This window comes from Takifugu rubripes, chromosome 21, assembly GCF_901000725.2.
Source record: "Takifugu rubripes chromosome 21, fTakRub1.2, whole genome shotgun sequence".
Lineage (NCBI taxonomy): Eukaryota > Metazoa > Chordata > Actinopteri > Tetraodontiformes > Tetraodontidae > Takifugu > Takifugu rubripes.
Window position 1 is genome coordinate 18,415,542 of NC_042305.1, and position 18,095 is coordinate 18,433,636.

At 44.3% G+C, this 18,095-nt stretch overlaps 1 long non-coding RNA gene across 1 annotated transcript; it reads right to left on the minus strand.

Annotated features, from left to right (window-relative positions):
- Positions 1–11,507: 11,507 nt before the first annotated feature.
- On the minus strand, positions 11,508–17,054 carry LOC115247658 (uncharacterized). The gene is made up of 3 exons (XR_003886752.1): positions 16,847–17,054; positions 16,487–16,569; positions 11,508–13,107 (listed from the first exon to the last, which is right to left on the minus strand). It is a non-coding gene; the product is annotated as an uncharacterized lncRNA (long non-coding RNA).
- Positions 17,055–18,095: the final 1,041 nt, after the last annotated feature.

Genomic DNA, 18,095 nt, shown 5'->3' on the forward strand with positions numbered 1-18,095 from the left:
AGTTGTTCTCTATCAAGGTGGGTAATAGAAGAATGTTGGAGGCTTTATACATAATCAAAATCAAAACAATATCATTCACAGCACTCAGTGTGTGAGTGGAAAAGCTGGAGCACAACTGGACATTTCAAGTAAACTTCATGCCAGGAGAAACTCAACTTCTGGATTTTATTTTCCCAAAAGTTGCTGCCAAACAGAAATGAAGCTCATATGTGCTGAAAACAAAAGAGTAGAGTGGGCTCGGCGTTCAGGTTGAAGGAAGCCGAGATTTATTTAGATTTCCTGTTTTCTTTGTGGGTTTTACATCCAGGTCGCCGCCCTGTTTGCAACACGCTACCTCCCGCTTTGTCTCAGGGGTCGGGCAGGGCGGCCGAGAGCGCCGAGTGTGAGATTGCGTACGCACACGCGCAGCAGTCATGTATCTGCGTGTCAGCCTGCCTTTGTGTATATGTCTACAGTGTGTAGGCTGGAGGCAGGGGCATTGCTTTCACAGGCCATCACCTTCACTTCCACACCCAATTTGTCATGAGTGTCACGCGTCAGGGTGAAAGCCGAGGAAGTGACCGCGAGAAAATGGCTGCTTCCACATCGCAAATGGGAGAGGAACAGGGGGCAATGGCTCGGTAAAGGTGTTGCGCCGTGTCCCAAACATGATGGCGTGAATGGAGGGGGTCGGGCGGGGGTGGTTGGGGGGGATCTAATAAATAAATAATCACACAGCTGCCCTCTCTGTTGATTGCGCAAAAAGCACGGGGTAACCGCTCAGCATCCTCCATCAGCATCCTGAAAGGAAGTGCTGCGTTTTTGTCCCTCCCCAAGCCCCCCACCCCTGCCGGTGTGTGGTGGCAATACTAAGTGAGTGGGTGTGGTAGGTGACATGGCTGCCAAGGCTGCAGCTCTGACTGATGAGCTGTGCGGTTGGTAGTGGGCATCTATAAACATCTGCAGTGCTCTTGAGTGACAGGTCATTAGCAGTTTAATCAGATTCCAGGAGCAGTGCTGCTTGTGATTATTGGTTCATACCCGACCCCCTCCCTGACTCTGCACGCCGTTATTGCTTCTGATGGCTTCTCCCATGTTTGGTGGTGTTTTGTTTTTTTTTTTTTCAAGTTCATCCAGATGACACGCTCCATTTACGCCAGTGCGAACGGAGGGCAGGCTTTGCCCGCGTTACGGCGAGGACCCGTCCCCGGGCCTGCGGTAGGAGCGCTGCGCAGGAAATCGGAGGAGGGCGCCGGGGTTTTCCAAGGCGTCTTTATACCTCGGCGTTCACATTTCCATTACTTTTGTGTTGGCCTAAGCCGAGTGGTCAGAAAAGCCATTACAGAGCGGTAAGGCTTGTAGCTGGAGGATTACGGAGTATTGGAGTCCATGTCCATCTCCTGCTGGAAACTATCAGTGACATCTTCACGCAGTCAAAGATCCCACACATTAGACCCTCAACTGACTGACCTGCCTGTACAATAAGGGGGCGACAAGTCAGGCATTGTTGGTTTCCAACACGTCTCGCACCAACATCGCAGCTGAACACTTTTTATTACTTTGTATACCTCTCTTATTATTATTTAAACTATATTAGTTTCTGCTTTCATCACAAATGTTGTAATCCTTACATGTTACAGTGGTCACTAAAAATTTCCTGGATAATAGAGGATGGGAAGGGGGCATGGCAGACTGCAGCTGAATGCTGGCTTGGATGTGAATATTTGACTCATGTTTGAAACATGGCTTATGGTAGTGCGTCCTTAAAGATGGTGGCCTGTGGTCTGATCTTCAGGGATTCTGCCCTGATTTAATGCCCTTTCTCTGAAAGAGACAGAAAATTTACAGAATATACACACCAACAGCACCACTTCTATATATCTGCAATGTATTAGTCTACTCTATATTATTTCAGGTGGTTTAAACAAGTTCAAGTGTTCACATGAATGAATAAAAAATTAAGCCTGACTTTTTTTTTTTCTTAAGACAACTTAATTTGGACAGAAGAAGTTGGGTCGTGCTTCAGGGACTGCCTCTCTCTCTCGCTCTGGCTCTTTCTCCTCTCTTTTGACTGTAGCGTGACCTTCACTGGCTTTACACCTGCAGGAAGCCATGTTTGATTCTCTGTCTACCGAGACGCTTGCTTGACAGCAGAATGGTGTCATAGGACAGACTGGAGGAATTTCTCTTTCTCTGTCATCATTAAGGGGTTTCCCCCTATGGTGCGGGGGATGAAAAGTACGATTTAATGTTCTCTGGAGAGTGGCAGCAGAAGAAAAGCTCAAAGCCCTGCATGCTGGTTTCTGAGTGGGTCACTCCAGCCCTTGCAGCGAATGGGATGTCCCTTAGGAATTTGCCATAGACCAGCCTGAAAGGCTGGGGATTAAGACCCTTTTAAGGATGGAAATGTAACAAAAGGAGCACTTTTATGATGTAGCAGGATAAAATGAGGGGGTCCATTGTATAACTCATTGCAAAAGATCTTTGAAACAGGCAGTTCTGCACTGGCCCACTGGGCTTTAACGGCTTGTACAAAATGACTTGTCTACATTAGAGACAGAGCGGCTCTCATTTAGGAGGCAATGTAGAAGATTATTGGTTTGTTTCTATTTTCACCCTTTGCTCCTCCCTTCAGTTCTCTCCCTCTCTCTCTCACTCCCTCCTCTCTGTCTGCCATCAATGCTGGATTGAAAGTGGTGACAGACTCCCAGGGAAAGTTGGTTAATTTAGAGCAAGAGAGAAGGTAATTAGCATGCCCTCAGGCGTGGCTAAGTTTGAATAGGAGGCACTAGCACAGCTCAGCTGTAAATGAGAATGGCTGTGCTTGGGATTGAAGCAATAGTGACCAGATGCTGTGACTATGCTCCCGGTTAACCCCCCTCTAGACAGAAACCACAGAACCAACGTTTGCTCTATTATTGTATTCATTTAATCGAGTAGTAACATGATTAGCATCACAATAATAGAAAAATTGAAATATTACAATAGTAAAATGTTAAATTCTCCAAGGGGAACGCACTGTAACTTTTGTTACATGTGATACGTGTGCAGACACTAAAGCACTGTGTCATTTAGGCATTTTACACAAAGTATTTGTTCAAACTGATAACATGGCTTTGTTTTAGGTGACTCCATATTGAAGTGTTAGTGAAGGAAAAGGCATGAGAGAGGCCAGTGAACACTAGAGGGGGAGCTTACCCAGGATGCAGCCTGAGCTGGACTGACAGAGGGAGCTGTTCTCAGGGCCCCACCACATCCAGGCCTTTTATCAACCCCTCCCTCCCAGTCCTCCACCTCCTGCACAGGCAGTGGGAGACCTCCAGGGATCAGAGGTCAAGGGTCAAGAAGAGCAGCGGGCCTTTTTATTGTCATTCTCCCAGGAAAGAGTGTGTGTGTGTGTGTGTGTGTGTGTGTGTGTGTGTGTGTGTGTGTGTGTGTGTGTGTGTGAGAACATATAATGAAAACATTTCAATGTATATTTTTATGGTGGGATGGAGAGACATTAATATTTTTAAATCCCGCTTTAAAACCAGACTAATATTTATGTTACATTTGCATATGTTATGGAATAATTACTTTGCAATTTGGTCGAGCAGTAGACATGTTTGTACAGTGTGTGTAAATCAAATAAGTTATGAATGGAGGTGTTTGGGGAGAGAGAGGTGGGCCGGCTGCTGAGATGGAAGGTGGGGGAGAGGAGTTTCAGGGGCCTCACACTGTGATATGGAGCCCTTAAAAGGCCTCTGGAGGGAGTGTAATATCAAGAGCAGGATTATTCCCCAATCCCTCTTCTCCTCCCCCTCCTCGACTCCCCCTCGTCCTCTCTCTTGAGCTGACCCTCATCGCCTCCTCCCTCGGTCTCCACATTTAAATGTCTAAAGCAGGAGTAATTGAATGAATTATCATGAAATTTTGACAAATTCATTGACTCGCTTGCTGAGTGAGCCAAACGCTTCTTTTCATTTGTGTTTAATAAGACATGACATTTGCCATTTCCCCAGGATCCCGAAACAAAAGGCCAGTGAGTGTACGAGGGGCAAAGCTTAAGAGCAACACAGGTTTTGAGTTTCGGAATAAAACTGAAGCAACCAGAGCTAAAAACGTGGGTTTTGTCCATTCTACCCTCCTACATATTCAAAATGTTCTAAATTTTCTTTTATGTAATGTGTTTTGAAGGCTTCACAAACCAAAGCCAGTAGCAAAGTGTAAAAGGAACTGTTGTGGGGGATGGAATTTAGCGCTGCACAGACTGTTCTCTCTGACCTCAGTGTTTCCACATCAAAGGGCCTCCCCAGCCCACTTCCCTCGACGCAAGTTGAAAAGAGGTCTTTAGTGTGGAGGCTTGCGCGCTTGCGTGTGTGTGTGTGTGTGAGTGTGTTTCAACCTTCAGGCTGTGTTGCATGCTGCCAATATGTGGTACTAAATAGCAATACCAGGTTTTGGGGTTTGAAACAGAGCAACACCGCGGGACTTAAAAAGTTTGTGCGTTTTCCCTTAAAAATCAGAATTTTGCCATTTAAAAAAAAAATAGTGATGAAGAAAAAGATAGATAGTGTTTGTTTATATTTCAAAATGACTAGTGTGGGTTCTTCAAAGCAGTATTTTCTCGCTAACCATCACAGCAGATTTTTAAGTTTAAGCTACTCATATTTTCTGATTGTTCGGTTTTAGTTGTTCATGACAGAATTATGATCAGCATTCCTTAAATTTAATCCAGAAAGAAGATCCTAAAACAACAATAGTAGTTATTGTCAATAAAGTGCAGTAGATTTAAAGCCTAAATACGTGCACAGCTGAGACGTGGGCTAGCACAGCGATGGTCCAGACAGCTGCATGGATTAAAATGAGAGCCGATCTGTTGAGGTCTCCATGCAGAGGGAGAGATACCCAGATGTACTGTTAAATCAGTCGGCGTGATTTAGTATCAGTCTGTAAACGTTAATGTTTTCATTTGCAGGCTGGTTTTTGAATTGCAAACACGTGTCCGTATCCAGAATAATTGTTCAGCAAGTTTGTTTGATTTCATGAACAAAATCTCTTGTCCAGATTTCAGAGATGGAACAGCAACATTTTCTCACTTTTTCACTAACATACGTGATACATGAAAAAGCAATTTTGTAATGTGGAAATTAAAAATCACTTGGGTTGAGTGGCGTCACATTATGGGCTGTCCTGCTGATTGTGCGTAGGGACCCGAACTGTCTTCATCCCGTCTTTGAATAAAAAGCAGCAAAAGAAAAAACAGAAAAAAACAACAGACAGCCTCGACTCTGGACGTTGGGTGTGAACGATGACACTGCCAACAGACAGCTAAACGATACTCTGGCCTTATGTTGCAATGTCACACACACACACACCCACACACACTCACAAAACCCTCCATAGTCCACAACAATGCTAACTTCCCAATATGAAAATACCCCCCCGATGCACCGGACCCTCTGGCAAGATAAATAAGCATTTGCTGACAGGCAGAGACACAGCCGCCCCCGCGTGCCCCATCCAACTGGCAAAGGGCTCGATACATAAAGGTGCGCTTCCTCCCAACAGCCCTCGTTCCTCTCCCCGGCCAAATCGAGCATGTTATTGTCTGTTCACATCTGATTTCCTGCAGCCACCCAGTGGAGAAAGGGAGAAATCTGGACATGCGTTCTCTCTCTCTCTCTCTCTCTCTCTCTAAGGCACACACACACACACACACACACACACACACACACACACACACACACACACACACACACTGACCTCTGTGCTTGCCACCATAAAACTGCCACTGATCTTCAAATACAGCAGAGCATCAATCAGTTTTTGACTGCCTTTTAGTGTCATTTTTCTTCTTCTGCAGGCTTTTTTGTCCTCATCCTCTCAACCTTCCTTCTGCTCTTTGCGTTTTCTTACAGACGTCTGCTGTTTCTGAGTCAGCCGGCAGAGCATAGGTCATATTTAGTTTATCTGTCAGCTCCCCCTCTCATATCACAACTGTAAAATATCCCAAAGAGATAGAACTGGCTAATGTATGTAAATCCAAATTGTTGTATCTGAGGCACTTATTTATTCCACCTTTTTATGGAAATCTTTTAGATCATTTTTTTCTCTCTCTCTCATCCTCCCCCTCTTCTGTCCTGTCTCAAAGTCTCTGTGCATCGTAAACTTGAATGATACGCAAATGTTTCATCCTAGAACCCTAACCTCTGACAGGATGCTCTTAGAAAGAAAAACACTGGGAATCATCTGAAAGAAAACTATTTTATCTGCCTTTTTTTTCCCCACCATGAAAACTACGGACATGGACCTGGTCAATATATGCAGAATATTTGTATATCGACACAATCAGCTATTCATAAAAGAGAAATGACTCTTCTTGCATAAATGATTGAAATGAATCCAGGCCTTCTGTTCATTTTGCAAAACATTTATGCTTTAATCTGCCTGATTTCGAACAATAATAATATTTACTCAGTTTCAGCTGTTTAAATGTTGGTCCGCGGTTCTAATTTGCTCCTTTTTCCCTCCTCACGACTCAATAATGCTCACATTCAGAGCCCAATTAAGTGTGACTGTGTTTATTTTTAGCTTTATGGCAAATGAATTAAACTTCTCTGTGGAAGACTATTAGACATTCCCTGGCAGCAGCAGCCTGCCAGCTCTCTGCTTTGGGGACGTCAGCGCTCAGAACACTCACCCCGCAGAGTATATAATCGTGTTTACTTGGTTCGGGTCCCAAAATAAGTGTTATCTTAATTAATAAACAAATTGCAAAATAACATAAAAAAAAAATAGAAGTTCATCAATTACCAGGATTAGCTGGGCAAAAGGCATTTAATCTACACAGAGGCATTTATAGGGCAGTGATTGTGCCACCTTCCTCATAAGCCTTTATTGTGATGAAATTGAGAGCAATAAAGCACCTTCCTGGTTCCCCTGACAAATCCTGAAGTCCTCCTTAAACTCAAAAGGTGAAGCAGTTAGCAGTCCGCTTCTAATGGCTAAAGCCGTGTGACGAATGCGTTGCCCTCCACACGTCCAGCGCGGCGCTAAAGAGGGTGGAAAGTCAAGAAAACAGAGTGGAAGCGAATGAGAGACAGATTGAGAGACAAAAAAGGAACATACGGCTTTTGCACGACACGATAAACTCCCAAAGAAAACACCGATTTGCCTAAGAATGCACATATTTCAGGTTTTATGTTGATTCCCGTGCTGGCTACACATTTCTTTTATGATATGTCACAACATAAATTACTTATTGCGTGAATCCGCTGGAAAGATTTTTCTTTTTTTTTTGTCTTTTCTCGAGCCGAACACAAGCTGTTAATTATGTACAGAGGAGTGAAGTGGAGACTGAAACCAGCATTGTCTCATCTGGCATCCTGAGTCCTGCTTTACGTCTCTCGCAACACTTTATTTCTAGTAATCTGCTGATAGAACCTATGGATTACGAACAGCAGAGCATCGTAAGTAGGTTTCTGGCTCTCTTACCTGAGAATTTGCAACAGACCCTTCTGAGCTCACTCAGTACGTGTGTGTGTGTGTGTGTGTGTGTGTGTGTATGGGGGGAACATGGATAGGATGCACAGGCAAAGGAAATCTCCATGTCTTTCCTTTGATATGTATATTTCCAACCACTTTCTAAATCCGATACCCCCCCCCCCACCAAATGCTACTCTCTTTTACCCGCCACAGAAGTCCTTTTTATTGCGGATCAGTTTGTGTTTTTACATCTTCCTTCTACATGATAGACGCATCTAATGTAGCTTTGATATGCTAGGAACTGGAATCTTCCTCCTAACGAGTGGCTGCATCAGGCTTTCTCCGTGAATCGTTGCCAGGTTACGGACACTGTCGTTTTCATCCCTAAATACACGTAATAATTAAAATGACGACTCCATCTGTGGCTGCGTGTCTGAAGGCGACTAAACCTCGTGGTCACGTCCCCCGTATTTAAAGTTTAATCATAAAGCTTGATGTCCAGAAGCCACTGTGTTTGAATGTACCTTCAACTCCAGCCGCTGTTCTCAATTACCTTGCATTAATATTTCCATCCCTGCTGGCGATGATTAACTGTGCTGTCTGCCCTCCATCCGTCACTGCCTAATGGGCAGCGGCGATCCGCAGCAGAATGATAGCGACACCTTTTTAGGAACTTGTAACTGCCAACAAAACACCTCCATAAGTGTCCAGGTATCTCTTTGTTTTCACGGCTCTGTTCTTTATGGAGACATTAATGCTTTAGCTCTCTATATAATGAAAGATTTACATGAGCTGGTGGCTCGGGGAGGCTTTGGCACTCCGATGAAGTGCATTACTTTGGCAATTTAAGCTGATGCATGGTGTATATTATTAAAATTACACATTACGATGTCCCCTATTTACACTTAATAAATGTTTCCATCCTGCATACACAACAGAACGCAATAAATATCCGTTCACTCAAATACTGAACAACTAATACAAGCAGCCGTCCCAGAGAGTTAAAATAAATTATTATTCAAAGGGTAAGAATCTCTTCACAAGGTGTAATGAGCACTTCTGCTCGATTGTTACCATAGGTGTTCCAATCCTGGGACTGCATTAGGGACCACGCTCGGATAATTTATGATTCCCGTAGTCCCCCTCAGTGGGGATTAATTTTGAATTATTTATACTCTTATGCGCACATCGAAGTGAAACATTTTAGCAGGTGTCAGACGCTCACTCACAGATGAGGCTAATGTGCGGCCGAGACCCGGAACTGTCGGCAGCCCCTTGTTATTTAAAGTCTAGGGATTTTTTTTAAATATATAACATTTCCTCCAGGAGGAAAGGGGCAAACGATGAAATCAGTATGTGTCTTTAAATAGAAATATGCATGTTTGGGGTAAATCCGAGCTGTAATTGGAGAACACAAAGAAAGTCTGGCGTCAGGAGAAGCTGCCGGGCTGTTTTGTTGCTAACATGATCAACAGGGGCTGGTTAAACGTATGGCTGGATGTATGGCCATCTTTCATTGGGTAGAGAGTCCAGGGTTTTATTTGTGGGATCCGTGTCAGGAGTCAATCTTTAATCATGTTTTTGTTTTTCACGCAAATGAAAATGGAGGAACGCTTCCAACCCTGGAAATGAAAGGTGCTCCAGGTTAATAGTGGCTTATATTTTCACCGATTTGTACACTTAGCGGGTTCTAATATCATTAGGGAAATCCAGTGCCAGGTGATTTATTTGTTTATCCATTTAATAAATCACTTGCGCCTATTCTGAATTTTAAACAAGCTCGGCAGATGAGGAATAACCGGTTGAGTTTGCCCCGTATAAACAGGAAGCCACATAAATCAGGTAATAAACTTACAGCATGTTTTGCACAGCTCTAATTACTAGTATTTTTAATTTGCCCAGTTCACACAGGGGTCTGCTGCCATGTGTCACATTTCATTGCTCTCTGGCGAGTAATGAATGATGTGATTCAGCCTAATTCATGTTTGGGATGGATGGTCCCTCTGCTTTGTTCAGTTTGTATGTGCTAATTAGGTCATGTATTGGAATAAAGTTCCTCCAAACAAGCAGGAATTTGTGTAAAATGTTGTAGTATTATTTTCCAAAGGGTCAGCAAGAAGAAAGTGAGTTTTCTTTTCTCCTCCGGGACCCAGATTATATTCATCGACATGCTCGTACCCACCTCGGTGGCGAGCCCGCAACACGTATAACTCAAGCGAGCCTCCTTAATTGCGATGGCAGCGGCATTGTCCTTGCCATCGGATCAGTGCTACTATTGTACAGCAAAGGTTTCGCTTTCTCACTGCTCAACAATGTCTAATAAATCCTGGGCTGGGGGACGTAGATGCAGGGCACTGACCGCAGCACAAAAGAGGGGAATTTGGGAAGAGGCTGCGGATGATAATGAACAGTATTTTAACTCAGCAGTTTAACCTCCGAGCCTGTCAGGACTGACCTTCCGCCAACCCCGGCGAGAGTCTGATTCCTCCCGTTCCTCTATTTTTTCTCCTCCCTCCCACCTTCACTCCCTTCACACTCACTCACTCTCCTCCTGCCCCTCTCTTTTATTCTTATGCTGACAGAGAGTGTACTGGAGTAAAAGAGATGGAAAGAAAAGGGAGTGTGTGTGCGTGGGGGTGTTAGGGGCTGGGATGTGTAAGAAGTGTCAGTCCAAGACATTTACATGAAAAGCAGTTAGTAGTTGAAAGGCGAGCTGTTTCACAATCTGCCTGTACATTTTCTTTTTTTTTTCTCACCCTCTCGTTGTGCCTAAGTCTCTCTCCATCTCTTTTATTGCCATGGTTCATGCCTGGTGAATTGAAGAGAGAGCAGGGGCGACCCCCACACGTCTACAGCAGGCTGGGAGGTGTTATTGACTCTCATTGAGGCCTACATGACCCCCATCCACTGTGACCTTTATACAACCTTTAGCTTCACCTGAGATTGACCTTGAAGGAATGTAGCTCCCCAGATTTATATGTCTGCTATTATCAGTGCCCTCCAACTAATTTCCCCCCTTTTATTTTCCACACTTGTCTTTTTTCCATTTTGCATGCAACCCATCTCCCTCTCCCTCTCTCTCTCTCTCTATCTCTCTCTCCCTTTTTTGTTCCTTTCTGTCTCTCCCGGTTCCCCAGCAGAGGGGAGCACGTGTAAATCAAGCCAGACCATTTTCTTTCGCACGGCCCTGATTAGTGCTGATGATGTTTCCAAAGAGGTGAAAGGGACAACTCAGAGGCCACCGCAGCTGTTCCCCCCATTCACCGCTTGCAGATTTATGTCTCTCCTCGCTCTTTTTCTCCTCTCTGCCCCCACTCCCACCCGTTTTCTCTCTCCCACATTTTCAACATTATCAATATCGATCGCGCCGTGCACTTAGAACCTTTCTATAACAATTGGCTCCGGTCGTTGATATTGGCATTAATGGTGAGTGCTGGTGGATGGAGAGAGGAGGTGGGAGGGTGTTAAATCGGTATAAAAGATTTATGTAATTTCACAGGAATAACCCACCGATGTCGTGCTCGGGGATCCGCTTGCACACACACGACCTCATCAGTGTAATAGTTACCCACACGCATCCCAGCTCACATCATCATATCGTCTTATCTTTGGCTAAATGTCGGCTTTTTATGGATATTTCATGGGAATGCTGGGATGAAGTCATACTTGCAAGGCTTTGGCTTGTGCTGCTGGAGCCGTCCTGATGTCCTGACCCTCCCTGTTTGAATGATGACCACCGAGGTCCGCCAGAGCTCCGTGGGTTTCAATCCGCTCGGCTCAATCGCTCAATGAACTTGACGGAGTGGAAAGATGCTGCTCCGCCTGTAACGATCATTCCCTCTAATTACATTTAATTATTGTAGCATTTGTGAAGCCAAACCCACGATTGTGTTGCTGTTGTCGTCAGGAGCCGGTGTTCGAGTGCAGATTGTGTCTTTTCCTTTTAAAGAAAGATTCTCTTTGCCCTGGGAACTTGATGGGACTTTTATACTTGATAATGATGCATTATCCCAAACAAATAAAGCAAGATGTGAAACCAAGACACTGATCTGATTGTGAAATAATAGATTTTAATTTTCACAGGCAGCAAGAATTAGTTTTTTCGCTGCAGCCCCCTGCGTAGTATAAATAATTATGCACGGATGACTAATTTGGAGACACTGCATGCTAAGTATATAAATCCCCCTTTCTTCTTCCTGCTCCAGGGTTCAGGAAGAATAACGCATGACCGCAAAACAAAGGCAACATCAAGCTCATAAAATTAACATAGCAAATGACCTGAAGAAGAGGCTCGATAAATATTCTGATCTTATCACCTTTAAGTACTGCAAGACATCTTGAGAGCAGCCAATGAAAACACCCTCGTTAATCTTCCATACCCTCGGATTAACTTTTTTTACAGGAAACCATCTTTCCAGAAACTCCGCAGGGGTCGCGACAAGGGCGCCTTCTCCCTAAGTTGATAGATATTTTTTGGGAGATCTCTGACTTTTGTTCAGACAGCTCCGCGCTGACCTTGCTCTCAAACTCAATTTGGCTTTTTCTTTGGTTCAGCGTTGCCTCCCGCTTTTGTGTTACAAAAAGTAGCGTCTGCGTGTGAGAGGCAGTTCACAAAAGGGCCTCGTTTCGATCGTTCATTCGATCAGATCTACAAAGGGGTGTGCGGGGGTGCGGGGGTTTGTGTTTGTGTGTCTCGGTGTGCCTGAATACATCAGTTGTGTCACAATCTCAGCACCTTCTGGAAGCTCTTCTTTACTCCTCGAGCTCTTTATGCGCGGTGAGAAGACGGAGCTCCCTACAAGATTCGATGTTGTCTCAGCCGAGTGTTGTCAGGGGGAAACAGTCGTTTTGGAGATGAAGAGGGGGATCAATCAGACTTAAACCCTCCTCACCTGCCATATGTGTCGTGTGTCTTTTTGCCTGTCATATTTTATAAACTGCATAATCCCTCTCATTTGATTCAGGTGCATGTTTTGTCATGCTAGCATGTGGATGAAAGTGATGTCTCTTAGCGTCTGACTTTCTCCGGCTGCACATGTTGTGCTCGGCAGAAACTCCGCTGTAGGCGATGTTTGAGTCTGTGTGCTTTGTAGTTCACTTTTAAAGAGTATCTGGTACACTTCACACCACTTACGGATGTGAGCCTCTATGTTTATTTACTTCTAGGTTTACCCTTATCAAAACATTTAGTTACATTAAATGGTTTTTATCACATGAATACTACTACTACTACCTGGTGCCTGGACACCCTCAGAGCACCACTCGGGTCCCCTTGGGTAAAGGTACTGAACCTCCAAATGCTCCATCAGGACGCTGCAATGACGTGGTGATGCTTTGAAGGGTGCGTCCTGCCTTTGCTCTTATGTTGACTGCCTTCAGCACCCTCCCCGTGGCACCGAAAGGTACATAGCAGTCACAAAAAATTACATATAATAAGGACCTTAGACTGCCAAAAGACTCACGATGTAAAAGGAAATCAACAATATATTGTGTTCTCGAGAGAATTGTTAAAATCATTATCATGAAATATGTCAAAATTGATGAATCCCTTTTTTTCCAGCCTCCTGGTCGCTTGGCTAATTGTTCCACTCGGGTTCCGCTGCTTTAGATCTGACTAAAAATGTCGTCCTCTGAGAGCACAGCTGTCTGGCATAAAGCATCCTGCAGCAAGGACAAAATCAACATCGGGGAAAAATAGTTAGTGTCATCGCTGCCTGCATCAAACGGGGTCATCTGATGGCCTAGTTTCTCTTTCAAGGTGTACTTTTACATTTGACTTGATGTCACTCTATCTTTACCATCATCCTCACAGAGGCGCATTTGAGAGCACACACTGGCAAAATGCAGTGTGTGTTCAGTGTGTGTGTGTGTGAAGGAGATACAGAGAGTTGCAGATGAGTGGGGAGGTGCCAGTGTGGCTCAGATAGTTCAGCTCACTCATAGCACACAGAATATATCAGTCAGTGATGTAGTACAGGGACTCGACACCACCCACTCTCTCTCACTCCCGGTGTGTGTCTCTTGCTCTCTCGTGTTACTGAAGGCTGAGCATAAATCACAATTATTGAGCCAGAGACACTGACTGGTCTGACCGCACGGTGCAACACTGAACTTCTCCCAATAAGCCTCTCTCCTCTTGTTACCCTTGCTGGGTGACACTCCCAGAATAGAGATTTGTGTGGGTATGCAGTAGCCAAAGGAGACAGGACAGGAACACAAAGTTGGTCTATTTTCAGGGCACAGCCAAGAGGCTCAGTGTCAGCACAGGGAAGAGGGAAAAGGCAGCTTGCTTCACCTCCTACAGTGAGCCAGTGACCTGGGTAATTAAGGGGATGTGTGTTTGTGTGTGTGCGTTTGTACTGTATATGTGTGCTCAGCCGTGTTTGACTGCTCGGGTGTGCATGGCGTCTCCACCCCCTCGCCGTCGGGTGACAGGGACAGGTATTTGTCGTTACCATTAGTGGGTGATTAGGCCGCTGTCTCCTTTCATGTTTGTAATATCAGGGGCTGCTGGATTATGGAATTAACATGTGCCTGTCAAGGTACCAATGAGACAGACAGGTAGAAATAAAATATGAGAAGCAGAGGAAAGTCACAGAGCATGCAGGAGCTCTGATAATACAAATTATTCACCGTTCAGCTCTGTGGACACACTCATTTTTCCCCCCTTTCCTGTCTGCATCTAAAAGATATGATTTGGGCTGACATTGGCTCCAGACTTCCTTACACACCTCTGATGAGTACGCTGACCTCGTCCTCCGTCGGACCTGATGTGACCTGCTGTCCAGCAAGCTTCCTTAAAGACGGAGGGCTGGCACGGTGGGAAATGGTCCCACGAGCTGCCAATGTGGCATTTGTGTGAGTAAATGTTAAGCCAAGAGGAAACAGATTAAATGTAGTGGCATTTTAATTGTTGAACTTGATAGTAACTTGCCACTCAGGAAACTAAGACATTAGGGGAATAATATAGAGCTCAGGATCTCAAAGCCGCATGGTTTTGCCCTGAAATCAAATGAATTCTGACTTAAAGGACCCCTCAGTTTATATTTTATATCTTCTTTTCCTTTTCCACATATACATTGTTGTATCTTTTTATTGAAATGGCTGCCAAAGATATTCAAAGAGCCGTGTATGCGTAGTTAAAGGCACCGGCCGTCGTCTGCTCCTATTGTCCCCCCCGAGCTTTTACTAATAGGCTGTAAGATGTTGATTTAAGAAGAAGAAGGGATTGTCAGCGGAGTAATAATGGCAACGAAAGGCACCGGATGGAGACTGCAAACAGACGAGCTACCTGGATTTGCATTTCTAATGCACAATATCTGACACTCGCACATGTCTCCAGGTTAGATCGGGTCCGTGTTTAACAAGCTGCACCGACTGACACGTTTTACACAAACCAGAAAGATTTCTCCCAATTTCTCCTTTTTAAATCCTAAATTTTAGAAAATCCCGTTACAGCACAACAGTTGTCGACATATGTTTTTAAGATTTTTCTCACATAAAATCCAATTGTTGCCCCGTCGAGGTTTACAATTTTAACCATGCTAAAATAACAAATGTTAAAGTCGGGAAAGGATTGCAGGAAAAAAACCATGAATTCACGGCGCTGCAGATATCAAACATGGAGCATGTAAGAATATGTTCAGGCTTTTTTTTTTTTTTACAATAATGACTTACTGTATTTCCTTCTTCTATTGACAACCACCTTCAAGATCAATAGCTCACAGTCCAACAGGTAGATATGATTCAGGAAATGTGCTCTTAGTTCTCTGCACATAATAAGTTCCCCAGAGTATTCGACATGAGTTTATTACCGCTGCTCCCAGTCAGAAACTTTGAGGAGATAAGGAAAGGAAAGAACAGAGGACAGAAAAAGGGAAGACCGCGAGGGTGAGTGATAGGCTGCGTGTCAGTATTAATGATGAGAAGTCAATGGATGTTGAATTTCTGCTAAATTTGATCAAACCAGCTTCTATTATTTGCATTGTCACCAAGGTTCTTGTTTTTTTTGTCCTCCGTCGGGCCGGTGGAGTCCAACGGCGCTCGTTTCGAGCAATAACGTGATTCATTTCTTGTAGAAAATGCTGCAACATCTGTTTTATGCAGTTTCTGTCATCTGCTTCTGCTGTCAGACAATAAAACAAACACAGACCGAGTCTTAGATTTCCGAGGCCGGAATGGCCTGTGTGTGTGTTCCACAGAGCTGTTGGACAAAACTGCGGAGTCTTCCACGCAAGACAAAAAAATCCCCAGCTTTAGACTTAAATGCAATAATTGTATGCATAAATTACATGTATGATTTAGAGGACAAATAGAGAGTTACAGCATAGAGAAAGAGTGCACACTTGACATGAGAAGGAATGATGCAATGGGAAGCACCACAGGTGGAGCCTACCTTCTCCTTGTAATAAATGATGTCCAGCCCTTTAAAGACAATTCTATTACCTCCCCAGCCATGTGCAATCAGTCTCTGTCAAGGAAATGGATATGCACACGTGTTACCAAATCGGTAGCCAAGGCCCTATCAATACAGGCCGATCTTAAGATTTATGCCGCCATGCTGGTGGCTGGTACACACTTCTCTGTCTGAATCACAGCCAAGTCTTTCACGTTGAATCTAAAGTGCAAGCAGCCAAATTGAATGGATGTGAATTATGTCCTAAGTAATATAATGTTGCTGCTAATGTTCACTGTAAATATCTTGCGTTTGAATTTTTCTTCCAATCAAAAAACAAGAACATTTGCGATAATAATTTGAGCGCCAAGGACACGTGCAGGACCAGTGGGACCCAGGAACTGCTACCTACCGTGAAGCACTGCTGGTTAAACTGGGGGCAGAATTCAACAGACCAACTCCACCGAAAACATGTGCACATAAGCTCGTATCAAACATCTATAGCCTTATGAGGGTGTGGTGGCCTTGATGGAAAAATACATCTCGGAAAGAACATTATGATGTCATGACTTATTACTGAAAGAGCAAGCATGGAATTTATTATACTCTCATCATCCCGCTTGATGTTCATGGAATTTTACTCACAAATCTGATGCTTAAGATCTTCTCACATTTAGCATCATTCCTAGCTGCACCCGATACACTTCCCTCTGCTCGAGCCTGGACCGCTACATGAGTGGGAGACAGGTTTAAGTGAGACCTTGAGAAGAGCACAATAACCCTCCACTCGTGTCTCTGATGGAGGGGGAAGAAATAAAACACTAGTAAAAGCAGAACATCTGGACTTCAGGATAGCACCCAAAGCTAGTGTGATTAAAATCACATTTTCCCCCCAAAGATGTGACAAAGTGACACTCCAGATAAGCCGGCGTTATCACAACACAATTGTTTTTAGAATAATACAATTGAAGTCATTTGGCTTAACACAGATAGAAATCAGCTCACCTTCCGCTGGTGTCTGTGCAGCCTGCACGCTAAACTCTCGCTTTGTGTTTTCTTCTCCCCTCTCCAGCTAATTTGTTTGTGGACTTTTCCAATTCTCATAATAATTTCATCTTAAACTTCCCTCTTAAACCTTGACCTTGTGAGTTATTGTCAAGTCCTGTGAGCCGGAGTGCAGGCTGGGTGGCCGGGCCGGCAGAAGCAGGAAAGAGGAAAAGCTACGCAGACTCTCTGGGATCTGTTTACACAAACGGGAAGCTTTTTGGTGGGAGATAAAAGTTAGTAAGAGCATTGAAGTGCTTTTCCCATCATCTTTGGAATCCTCCTCACTATGACCCTTCTCCTGTCACTTTAACAGATGTTCAGTTTATGAACCTGTAAACAAAGTCTGCATTTCAATTTTCTGCTAACATCTCATCGCCATAACTCTTTGAACATCACAGTAAAGACTTGGCCAGCGGCGTGCATCTGCTGCCGGAAATAATGCACGACGCGCTGACCTCAGAGGACACACGACGACGGTGGTGCATTCAGGGACGTGCTTGAATACCTGATTCCTGTAAGGCATTAAAAAAAAAACCCTGTTTCTCTATCGTGACCCACTGTTTGTCCGTTTAAACCTCCGCGCTGTAATCCCTTCAGTGTTCAATTAATCCACTCTCGGCTGTTCCAACTTTGTATTACTCACAGATTTGTACAGCGTCATTCACATAAGCTGTTGGTATCTATGTTAGTTCAGCCTTTGGGTTTTTTTTGTATTTTTTTTTTGCAGCCTTTACATGCACCTCCGACTGCCAGACAGGCAGAGAGAGAGAGAAAAGGAGGGAGGGAGGGAGGGTCAACATCACATGTGATGAATGCCTTTCTACGGAAAGGCTGTACGGAATGTCCTTGACTTTAATCAAAACTATTTGTTTTTTGGGGGCGGCTCGTCTGTTGTCTCATGCGCCCATGTCCACTGATAGTCTGACATTAATGACACCATAAATCAGGCCGAGTGACGCTGGGCTTTTTGGTAATGTTTCCGAGCTTCTACCGAGATGGCGGACATTGAGGAGGATGAGGAGGAGACCGAAGAGTCTGTCGGAATTCCAGATTATGTGGGGGTTAACTAGACCCGTGAGAGTCTAAAGTCCTAAGCTGAGTTCTGCCAGAACCATGCAAACTGAAGAAACAGCATTTGAACCAAGAACTACATAATCACTCAAAACCCCAGTAAGAACCACAAATGAAAAACCCCTCCATTACCTTT